Source organism: Gracilinanus agilis, chromosome 4, assembly GCF_016433145.1.
Source record: "Gracilinanus agilis isolate LMUSP501 chromosome 4, AgileGrace, whole genome shotgun sequence".
In the NCBI taxonomy this organism is placed as follows: domain Eukaryota; kingdom Metazoa; phylum Chordata; class Mammalia; order Didelphimorphia; family Didelphidae; genus Gracilinanus; species Gracilinanus agilis.
Window position 1 is genome coordinate 97994836 of NC_058133.1, and position 12507 is coordinate 98007342.

Sequence of the window (12507 nt, forward strand, 5' to 3'; positions counted from 1 at the left end):
CTATATTATATATTTATTGTTCTCTTAATCAACAAATATTTATTAAGTGCTTCCTATGTGCCAAACAAACAAACAAAAAAGGCAAAAACCCAATCGCTACTTACAAGGAGCTCTCATTCTAATACAGAAGACAATATGCAAATAACTACAGATTTACCAGATATATACAGTGCAAATGGAATGGGATGTCAGAGTACACGAATTAGCAGAGGAGGGAGCAATGAGAAAGGCCTCTTGCTGAGGATGGGATTTAAACTGAATCTTGATGGAGAAAAGGGATAGCGGGAAATGTAGCTGAGGGAGAACATTCTAGGCAGTGAGTCAGAAGATAAAGTACTGTGTGAAAGAAATAAGAATCCCAATGTTGCTGGAGCATGGCATTTGTGGAGGTTAATAAAGTATAAGAAGACTGGAAAGGTAAGAAGGAAGCAGGCTGTGAAGGATTTTAAAAGCCAAAAGCCAAACGGGATTTTATATCTCATCCTGGAGATAATAGGTTACCCCTAAATTTGTTGAGTGTATGTCTTTGTACACACACACACACACAGAATGTCTCTATAGTAGCTTAATGGAAGCTCTATACTTAATGGAGAATAGAACAGAATGAGTAACAGAACAACCAGAAGGCTTTTGCCAAGTGATAATACAAATGATGAGGACAGGGTAGTGATTTTGTGAATGGTTATTAAGAGATCATTGGTTACTTTAGAGATTTGGAACAGTCTAAAGAAGAGTTAGAAGAATGTGAGAGAAGAGGAGGTGGAAGCACCAAATATAGATGACTTTCTCGAGGGGTTCAACCATGAAAAAGAGGAGACATATAGGGTGACATCTATCAGGGATCAAGTTAAGGTTATTTAAGGATGGGGAAATATGGACATATGTGTAGCCTACAGGAAAGCAGGGGAAAAGTGAATATTAGTGAGACAGAGGGGAAAGTAGAAAGGAGCAAACCACCAAAAAAGACAGGATGGAATAGGGTCAAGAATGCACATAGTGAGGTTTGCCTTAGCAATAAGAAGCATCACTTCTATGCACAATAGGGTGAAGTAGGAAATAAAGTAGAAGACTTAGTTATGAGGATATGGAGAGGAGAAAAAGGGATTTTGCAAGTGGCCTCAGTTGTTTGATAAAATATGAGGCAAGATCTTCAGCTGACAGGCTGGGAGAAAGGGGTATCATTTGAGATATACAGATGGATAAAAAAGAGTCAGGCCTAGAGACAGGAGGTCCTAGGTTCAAACCCGGCCTCAGCCACTTCCCAGCTGTGTGACCCTGGGCAAGTCACTTGACCCCCATTGCCCACCCTTACCAATCTTCCACCTATGAGACAATACACCAAAGTACAAGGGTTTAAAAAAAAAGAATAGCTCTGCTGAGAGGGAAAGTGAATGGATTAAGAGGTATAAAAATATTGTCTTTCTACAGTGAGAACAGGGTTCAAATTATGTAACAAATTCATAATGGATCCAGTTAGCATGGTTTTATGATTTTATCTGGCTTTGTCTAGAACATTAGTAAGAGAGAAAGAGGTGGATGATGAGAATAATCCAAGGGATTTAGCAAGGCATAATTAGTGATAGGAAGAGGAGGCAAGGGGCTTGAATGTAGAAGATAGTATAAAGTTGAATGTGTTCATTAAAAGTTTGAAGAGTGTATGGCCAGTGCAAGAGTAATGACTGTAGAACAAATTAAGGAATAGAGGGAATAGAAGTCATAATGAGGACAAAGAATAGGGTTAGAGGCTCTAAGGAAGAGGGACAGATCTAATTATAAAAGTTTATGATCAAATAAATATATGGTCTCATCAATGAATATATCCTTCCAGAGATACAGATAAGAACCCACCCAATCCCTCTCGTCCTGGAAAATTCTTGTCTATGCCTTTCCATAAATCTTCCACAGAGAGTTCACCCAACATGCTGGAACCCTTCCAAAATGTCTTTGATACTGCATGGATAACAGTGGAGCACATAGCTATTTCCTTGATTTCACCACATGATAGGCCTTTAAGTGTCATGGAATAGCTGAGCTGGGTATACATGAGCCAAGACCAATGGACCTTGTTTGTCTTACTTCTCCAAAATAGCTAGTTCAAGCCCTTACATTATGACTGTGTCCTCTAATTCTTATAGGACCAACATCAGGGCCCATTAGGGAATATTATCATGCAAGATAAATGTTCCTCCTGACTTCCAAAGTACTTATTAATTGGAGTATGATGGAGATGTTGAAAGAAACTAATATTTTAAAATAATTATAAATTTGTTGTTGAATGGTGGTAGTTTATTGTTTCCTACTGTGGAACTAGAATCTGTTACCCTAAAAATTACAATTCCCAGAACCCCACTCTCGTCACGTTACATGCTGACTTAGGGAGGATATAAATTTGATGTAGCCCTGCCTCTCGCTCTTTCTCATTCTGTAATAGGTAACTTCTGGAAAAAAGATGGAGAACAACTTGAGTGACAGATCATTGGTTATAGAACTTAGAATTTACCCGATGGCATGAGCCAAGGGCAAAAGACAGTTGGGACCACCTCTATAAAAACCCAGGGGCTCAGCCCCTCGAGGTCTCAGTCTTGAAAAGGGATTTCTGGAGGGTAGAAGGTGGTGAAGGGTGGGTAGGCCAATAGACCTGCACATCCAGCATCTATACCTTATTGCCACAAGAAGTTCATTCACCTATTACTAAACAGAGCTGAGAGATAACAACACCACAGCTATCAAGAAGATTATCACTATCCCCTCCTTTCCTTTGGTCTAGAGTAGACCATAGCAGGGTCTGACCAGGGTCTGTGAGGGGGAGAAGAATCTCCAGCCAAATACCAACTTGTTGTTCATTGATTAGATTACTTTAACTCTCATTAGATATAGCATAGCCATTCCCAACATCTCCTTTCTTATCCTGAATCCTACCCCTTTGAGCCTAAGCTTTAAACCCCTTTCAAACTTGATTCAAGTGAAGACTGGCATTCATTCCAAGAGCAAGCGAATAGCTACAGCCAGAGGGGAAAGGGGATTTTACCAAAATCACAGTCAGTTATCATTATCCAATCAAATATCAACAACTAGCCCATTACCAACCTTCATCATCCAACCTAACCCAGAGCCAAGGAACTAGAGGAGCTGTTGAACAATATTCACAGCTTCTTCCTTTATAACTTTGGCTCGGGCACTGTTTGTGGGGTCAGGTGCTTAGCTGAGCTGATCATCCATAAGCCCTGGTGGTCACCAGCACACCTTGGTGGCCACCCAGGCATCACTATGTCCACTCAGCCTAGATCCATTTGCCACCTGAGGATCTGAGGCCAGCTTATCAGGCCCAGCTTATAGAAGCACCTTCCTTCCATTACCCCCTTCTGTATAACATTTTTTGGCAAAGCCAAAGGGAATCAAAGCCTGATGTAGGTGTAGGGAAGATGGCTCTGGAAAGGGTTTCATTTATTGTTACCAGTTTAATTTCCTGTCTTGGCTTTGGAGGAGCAAGCTTTTTAAATAGGCAAGGAGAACTTAGTCACGTGGTCTTAATTTTGTTAAATAATTAGGTTTTTTAACTTCTATTTCCTTTTTATTCCTTCTACTTCAAGTGATTATTAATAAACTTCAAAAAATATAATTATTGGAGTGTTGGAAATTAATTTAAATGCTATACTACCAAAGGACTAAACAAATCATGGTGATAGAGTTTCACAAATTTACATTCTTCACCAAAGTGGTTCTGTGGTCATGTTGCTGTAAAATACATAATCAAATTTATACTTGATTAGTTAGTAACATTCTATTCACGTTCCTTGACCCTTACCAACCTCATGAAGAACACACAGCAGCCTAGATAATTACTTCATGCTGATTATCTTGTTTGCTTCCTTTTATATCATGGACCTTTCATTGCTATATGACAGTGGTGCCTACCCATCTATTATATTAAAACCTTTTTATCTCCCTCTTTGAGATGCTCTTGCCTTCATCACCACTCCATGAGACTTACCCTTACTTATTTCCACATTTCTGGACCATATGACACATTCTTCTACCATATGGTTCCATCTTTTCTTCTTTCTAGAACCACCTGTTCCATTACTTCCCATATCTCCTATTTACTTCCATATTCTTGAAGTTCCAACTATTCTTTTTTCCCAGCTTTTTCACTATTATCTTCACACAATCTATAAAACAACTATAATCATTACAATTTCTGTATTTCACAGACTTTTCAACAGAACCCTCTGTTGTTATTTATAATATAATTTACATTAATACATGGATATGAGAGGAATATAGTCTTGTGATTATAACAACTTATACATTAAAACTCTTTGTGGTCATTTTCCTGTTGCTAAATGAATTTCTTGCAATAAGAAGCAATCTATGATCTCTGAAAATACTGAAGAATTTCTCAAATGCAATCCTACTCTCTCTCCTATTTAATTCTAGGTCAGTCTCATCATCTTGTAGCAGCTGTGCAAGATATAGACATTAGAATAACTCCCAACTTCAGGTCTTAACTCTGGTTATCTTTTTAACATTAATATTCTTTCAGTGATAGTATATGTCTATGGTGGTCCAAATGGAATTTGAGAGAGGCGTGGTGGGTATAAGCAAGTTGCAAATATTTCTGATGGTGACTTTTAGTGAATAGACTCCTAGACTTGGAATCCAGTCCTCCAATAATTATTAGCTATTGTGACTATAGAGAATTCACTTACTCTACTCTGTACTCAATTTCCTCAACTATAAAATGAGAATGATAACACCTGTGGTAATTATATCACAATTATGATATGAGGCTTATATATTATATGGTTTGTAAAGCATACATACATTCTAAGCACTGTGAAAATGATAAAGGGCTTCATTGATGGCATATTTGCAATGTAATGGCCTTCAAAATTTTAATAATTGTGCAATCCATTAATTCATTCAACCAAGTATTTATTGAGAATCAATTATATGCACTATGCTCAAAGTTCTATCCCTCAGGGTCAGAATAAAAATTATTTCACTTTCTTGTTAATATAACTTAATATATATATATATATATATATATATATATATATCCAACAAGCTGTTTCCTTCTGTACCACCTCTAGCTATATCTCAAAATGATGAGTTAAAAACTATTTATGAAGTGTTTTATAAAGGCCCAATACTTCTAGTAGCCGAGGCAGTGAAAAAAAGAATAGGATATAGATTGTATTCTTGAGGATCTTATAATCTTTTTATCTTTTTATTTTATTCTCTTTATTTCCTAAAACTAGTAAGTCATATTCCTATCTCTTTAACTTGGTAATAGAACTAGAATTTCAAATTCACCATTTCCCAATCCCATTTGGTGAAATTGTAGTAGGGAATTTATTCTGTATACTAACTAGTTTATGAAATTAGAATGCTTTGATGCTAAACACATCGCACCTATGAATAGTATGAGTAGTTTGCCAAGATTTGCATAAAAGCATGAATATTACCCCAACACGTTGCTCTTATAANATATATATATCCAACAAGCTGTTTCCTTCTGTACCACCTCTAGCTATATCTCAAAATGATGAGTTAAAAACTATTTATGAAGTGTTTTATAAAGGCCCAATACTTCTAGTAGCCGAGGCAGTGAAAAAAAGAATAGGATATAGATTGTATTCTTGAGGATCTTATAATCTTTTTATCTTTTTATTTTATTCTCTTTATTTCCTAAAACTAGTAAGTCATATTCCTATCTCTTTAACTTGGTAATAGAACTAGAATTTCAAATTCACCATTTCCCAATCCCATTTGGTGAAATTGTAGTAGGGAATTTATTCTGTATACTAACTAGTTTATGAAATTAGAATGCTTTGATGCTAAACACATCGCACCTATGAATAGTATGAGTAGTTTGCCAAGATTTGCATAAAAGCATGAATATTACCCCAACACGTTGCTCTTATAATAATCATCAAAACTACCATTCCAAGACCTAAGATATCTCAGAGCCCTAACTAGCAATTTGGGCAACAAGGGCGGGCTTTATAAACTATATGCAGAAAAAGTGGCATGAAACACATTGTCAGCTCCAGGACACTGTAAGGACAGTCCTGCTGATGTTGGCTCTTCGGGAAAGGGGGAGAAAATATTTTAATAACTTTATATTTTATTTATTTATTCTTATTAGCCCGGTGCTAAGCTCAATTGTTTTTGTTTACCATCTCATACTGTCAGTACCCTGGAACAGAATCCTAATTTCTTCTTCCTAGTTATAGATCTACATTCATTTTATGTTCAGGACATTTTGATGTAGTACTTAAAATTTCCAGAGAGAAGTTAAAAATAATTAAGTATGCTAAAACAAATATTAGGAAAATATTAGGTGAAGGTAAAAGCTCTATATACATGGTTGAAATTACAATAGAAATGAATGAAACATTAGTCATATTCAATGTCCTTTTTTAAAAAAAACAGTTTTTTACTGATATCTTTTTGTTTCTTACATTACCTCACTTTTCAAATATATCCTTCCTCTATCTCCTTTGAGAGAGTTATTTAAAAGTTGGAGAAAGAAAAACAGGCAAAACTATGTTGAAAAAAGTCTAACATATATACCATTACATGTCTTTCTCACTCCCACAAAAAAGGAAGAAAGATGCTTTCTCATATTCCCTCTTGTGGGTTAAAGCTACTTTAAATTATTCCAGCATTTAATTTCATCATTTCATTGACATTGTCCTTTCCATTTATATTATTGGAATAATTAGATAGATTGTCTTTCTGGTTCTGCTTATTATGCATCAGTTGACAAAAGTCTTCCATACTTCCGTATATTCATTCTATTTATAGTTTTTCACAGCATTGTAAACTTCCATTACATTTATGTATAACAACTTTTTAAATCATTTCTTAATTATCAGAGAGCGTTTTTATTTTGTTTCTAGGTTTTTTGTGACTACAGATAGACCCGCTATTGGTAGATATGGAGTCTTTCCTTTTTATTATTGACCTCTTTGAGGTATATGCCTAACTGCAAAATTACTAATTGGTTAAAGGGTATAAATACTTTACTTCCTTTCTTTGAATTATTTTGAATATATTTAATATGATTTAAAAATTTTAATTTTATCATCCATGCTTTCTCTTCCCTCTTTGGTTTTTCTACCTGTCAGAATATTATTTCAGCCTTATTCAATGGTTTCTTTTCCCTCTCCTGCCTGTTAAGTATGAATATGCTTTAAAGCCCTGCTCTTCTCTCTTTTCTGTTCTTCTCTCCACTCCCATGGTTTGTATGATCATTCCTATTTATATGACTCTAGAATCTAGTTCCATTTTGCTTTCTGAGCTTTGTGCCTTTCTGGCTACCTACTGACAACATTTCTAGCTGCCTCTAAGTTCAACTACAATTCTAACTCAATTTCTAAATTCAAACTTAATATCTGTGGGAAGCCAATAGGAGAAACAGTCTCAAATAGATAAAAATCTGAGACTCCTCTTTTGACCCCTTTTGTGATCCACACCTTTTCTTGTTGAAAAGTATTGTGGCCTTATTGAAAAGCTTTAAGCTCTTAGCAAATCAACAGTCAAGAGGTTAACATTCTTCCCCTTTGGTCAGAAATGCAGCTGCTTGGTAAAGCCAAGGCCGAAACCTTAGCAGGGGCACTTTGCCCAGATAGAATAAACTGATGGGTCTCAAAAAAGTAGTTTGAGACAGTCAAGGCCAAGAAATCCAGGGGATTTCCATCCTAACAAAATATTTCCCAACTTGGCTTTCTGATAAGAATCCAGTCAAAATTCAGCTTTGGCCTTGTTCTATTTGGAAGCCATTGAGAATCTTTGTGTTTTGATATGACATAATTTGTAACTTTTATGCAAACGTGAAGTTTTAGGGGGATCTTTTATGTGAAGTGAGTTTTGAAGTATATATAATAAACATGCTGCCAGAGAGAGAGAGCTGGAAGCATAAGCTAAAAGATCTTCCATTTCCGTTACTCCTTATCAATTAAGCTGTCCTTATCAGAGATGATAAATAGATCTTGAGAAATATCTTTTAGTAAAACTTGCCTTTGTTACCAACTTTGCCTTATCTCTTGATACTATTGTAGTTCTACCCACCCAAGGTCAAACCCTCTGAGAAGTCTGTGATTTTCTTTCTTCCTAACCTCCCACATCCAGTTTCTAAATCCTATTGATCAGTCCCTCAGCATTTATCAAGTGCCTACTAGGTGTCAAGCACTGTATTACATGCCAGCACACTTCTAATTTTAGCAATATCTTTTCCATCTCTATCCTTCTTTCCTCATCCATTGTATCTGTCCAATTTCAGGCTTTTAAATTTTTTTCATCTAGATTATTGTAATAGCTGCCTAACCAGTGTTCCCTGCCTCCATTCTCTCCCTTCTGTGTCTTGCCCTTCACATAGCTACCAGAATATTTTTCCTAATGTCTAAAGTCTACTTTAAATTTAAATTTCCTAAAGTCTACTTGGTTCCTACAAGATCCACTCAGGGGTTTCACTTTAGACTTAAATGGATTGCCAACTGGCACTCTAATGCAGACCAGTAACTTTCATCTAGGAAATTCTGCTTTAAAAAAGAGATTAGTGTTGCCCCTTACTGTTTAGAATTTTGAGAGCGGGGATTGTTTCCTTTTTGGCTTTAAATCTCAGGTGCCTGGTGGAATAAAGCACCTGTTTATTGACTGATTTAATTTCTCTCCATACTCCATAGCTTAAAATACTAATTTCTTAGCCTGGCATTGAAAGCCTCCACATACTCCCTTCAACTTACTGTTCCTGCTTATTTCCCTCAAATCTTCCCATACCATCCCTTTTAGACAATTGAATCACTACTAGACAAATTGAATTATTACCTGTTTCTCCAATTCATCTAGCAGTCTTTTTTTGTGCAGTTTGCTCACACACCTGACACAAACATGCAGATGTCCTGAATCCTTAAAGTTAAGGATCCTTCCCTCCTCCCCTACAAAGAAATCTTTGATTCTGTGCCTCCTCACAATTGAAAATGTTCTTATTCTCTCCTCACAATTCTTACCGCACCTTATCTGAACTTCAGCTTTGCACTCATTACATTGGATGTTGTAATCCACTTGTCTGCAGATGTGGAATCTCCACTATTAGATTGTCAAGTCCCTGAAAACAGAGACTGCTATTTTTTCATCTTTGTTTCCCCTGAGCCTAGCACTGAGCTTTTCATATAGTATTCACTTGGGAAATGTTTGGTGAACTGAACTGAATTGAATTCAGTTGAGTTGAGTTGAAAGGTTTTCTCATTCTTTCTTCTTATTTGAGGCTGTGGTGACCAGGTCTCAAATCTTACGCTATAAATATCAAAGGGTAAAAGGGGGGGATATTGGAAGTTCTGGAAGATAATAGTAATATGATAGTCCCATCATTGCAAAAACACAACTCAAAAATCCTATCTCAGCTTTAACAATATTAATATAGTTGGTTCCTACAAAATCCACTCGGGGGTCTCACTTTAGGTTTAAATGGATTGCCAAGGGGCACTCCAATGCTGACCAGTAGCTTTCATCTAGGAATTTCAGTAAAAAGCCATTATGTCGTACCTCACTATATAACGGATTCATTTATACTCTGGGTCAAATCATGTCTTGGTGTGCCTAGTGATGTACAGTGTATCTGGCCCAGTGTAATATCAAAAGCTTATACTAAGGGGGCTTTTCTTTTCCAACAGCAGGCTTTTAATGGTGTTCATCTGTACCTTTAGAACAAATATTCCCCCCTCCCTCTTTATTAACCAGTTGGCAATAAATTTACCACCTCAATTCTTTGGGGAGGGACATTTGACAGTTGATTTCTTTTCCTTTTTTAGACAAGTGATTGAATGGCCGACATAATAATTGGTGCTTGTAATATCTTTTAATTCATGGGCATGCCATGAATTAAAGGATATGATTTCAGTCTTCATCCACCAAACTCTGCATGAGGAGAAAAGGCCTCTTAATTTGGAAGTTTGCTTTGCACTGACGTCCTTCATGTGGCCCCAAAAGGATGCTTATTTTTTTCTGGCCTCCCTGTGGTTACCAGTGGTGGATGGAGCTCAGGTCAGATGATGAGAAACCCAAAGAAAGTCTGCAGAACCAAGAGAAAAGCCAAAGAGAAAAGGGAAAGGGGGGGTCTGGAGAGGGAGGGAAGCTATTAGCAGTCAGCATGGTTGCCCTGAACTGCTCAGACTCAACCTGGACCTGCTGATGTATTCTGGAAGCTGGATTTGGTCGACCTCGGCTGCTGTGGGCTGTGTCCAGATTTAGAGTGATCATAAAGAACCTTGCTGCTGGGAAAGAGTCTATGTTTCTCAGAGCTGTGGAGCGAGAAAATGTAATAAATTTTAAAAGATAGTAGATGTGGGAGAAGGGAAAAAAACTGGGGCAGCACATTGAAAGAGAGAGAGAGAGAATTTGCACTGCTGAAATCATTCACTATGCCCTCAGCTGTGCTTCAGCCCTGCTTCATTTACTGTGAAATGGGCTAGGGGGAGAAGCACCAAAGGTGCAAGAAAAATCATTCTTGCATAAGCATAAAACCACAACTTGAGTGGAAAATAAATTGCTGCAAAAGTTTTGATTTTTTTTTCTCTTGGAAGAAGAAAAGCTCCAAGTATGTGACAGTTTTTAGTTTAGGCTTATGTAATTAATCATTCCATAAATGAGAGCCGGTGTTTGAAATTGACCATTAGACTTAATAATGTATATTTTTCATGTCAAGAAGATAATGACTTCAAAAAAGAAAATAGGTGGGTCTGGAAGAGGGTGATAAAAGGCCAATGGAATGCATGATGAGATTTTTAAAAATGTCACAAAATATCAGGTTATTTTTGCCCACCTACAGAAAGGTATTAATAAACAAAATTCTGTTACCAGGCAGTACAACAAAAAGAGCCCATTAAAAAAGGGAGAAAAGAATTCTGGGTTTTTAACATTCTGGTCAATATTATTTTTATCATATTTAAATAAAAGAGGCAGTGTAACTTTAAGTAAATTGATCAGAAAGCATTTTTTCCAGAACTTATTAGATATTAGACACTGTACTAGGCACAGAAGATCTAATTGCAACAAATGAAACAATCCCCACCCATAAGAAACTTACCATTCTAATGGATAAGAAAACAATGACACATATACGAATATAAAGAAAATAAATACAAAGTACTAACTACACAGGTAAATCATAAGGAAGGTGTGAGCAGTTGAGGGGATGAGGAAAAGCTTCCTGCAGAAGATAAATAAAAATGAGTATCAAGAAAGGAAATGCTTTAGTTCCAAGGACAATATTGCATCATGTGTATTTTAACACTTTCTATTTAACCTGTTAAATAGATATATAAGTTCACATGTAATTCAGTCTCCATCAAAGAAGATTCAAACATTTACTGCCTTATTCCATCACAAAGATAGTAGAGCAGACTGTTAATTTTATTATTTTCCATAGAGGAGATACATATACATGTAGGGTATTTGATATACACAGGTAATACTTACACTAGTACTTATGTATTCTGTGTTCAATTATACATATATTTGGTGTTCTAATCTATTCTTACTAATATATCAACAGATATTCACTGTGAAGGGAACTAAGAAGTATGAGACATCCTTACAGAGATGGCACTTTAAAAAATTTGTTTATTTGTAAAATATCTAGTTAACTCCCTCTTTACCTCTTCTGCCCCCTTTGAAGAGGGCATCATTTGACAAAAATATATAAGTATATATAAAATTCAGTCTTATTTATTTCTGTTTATCGGTTCTTTCTCCAGAGGTGGAAGTACACAAATCATTCTTCAAACAACATTCCTGTTGCTTTATACGATGTTCTCTTGGTTCTGCTCTTTATAATTTCATGTAGATCTTTCCATTTTACCCTAAATTAACCTATTTGCCATTTCTTATAGTGCAGTTATATTCCAAGAGATGACACTTTTTAAAAAAAGAGATATTTTACTATAATATTATTTTATTTTCAATATAATGTCTATGTGATGTAATCTGTGATGTAGCATCACTAAGCTCATGTTTCACAAAGTCCAGGAAGGAACAAAAAAATCAATGAAAAATGTAATTTTAGATGGAATGTTTGATGCTTTCAAGGTTATCAACAAAGAAATGTTTAAGTATGGATGGTGGGGAGAGGAAGCCAGCTCTAAGTTTTGACGACAAAGCAAATCCTCTCAAAAACTCAGCATAGCAATTTATAGAACTGCAAGGGACCTCAAGATATTATCTGCTCTTGCCTGCTGCCTTCAGGCAGGTGAATGTCTAAAGTATTCAGGACAGATCTTTTCAATTTTATGAAAAGCTCCAGAGACAGCATAACCTCCTTAAGTTCTTTATAATGCACCACTTTCCTGCTTTAAGTTCATTTCTTCTTGTTTGGACCTTTGTAGGCATTCAATATCTCCTTAATAAAAACCATACAAATATTTGAAGACAGTAATCTTCACCCCTTAGCTTTCTCTTCACTGTGGTACATGACCCCAATTATTTTAACCTTTCCCTGGAAAA

The 12507-nt window shown here is 36.1% G+C and overlaps 1 protein-coding gene across 1 annotated transcript in view; it reads left to right on the forward strand.

Moving 5' to 3' along the window:
* The window catches only part of CRB1 (crumbs cell polarity complex component 1), a 189528-nt gene that overhangs the window by 19004 nt on the left and 158017 nt on the right, over nucleotides 1-12507 (forward strand). The window lies entirely within an intron of this gene.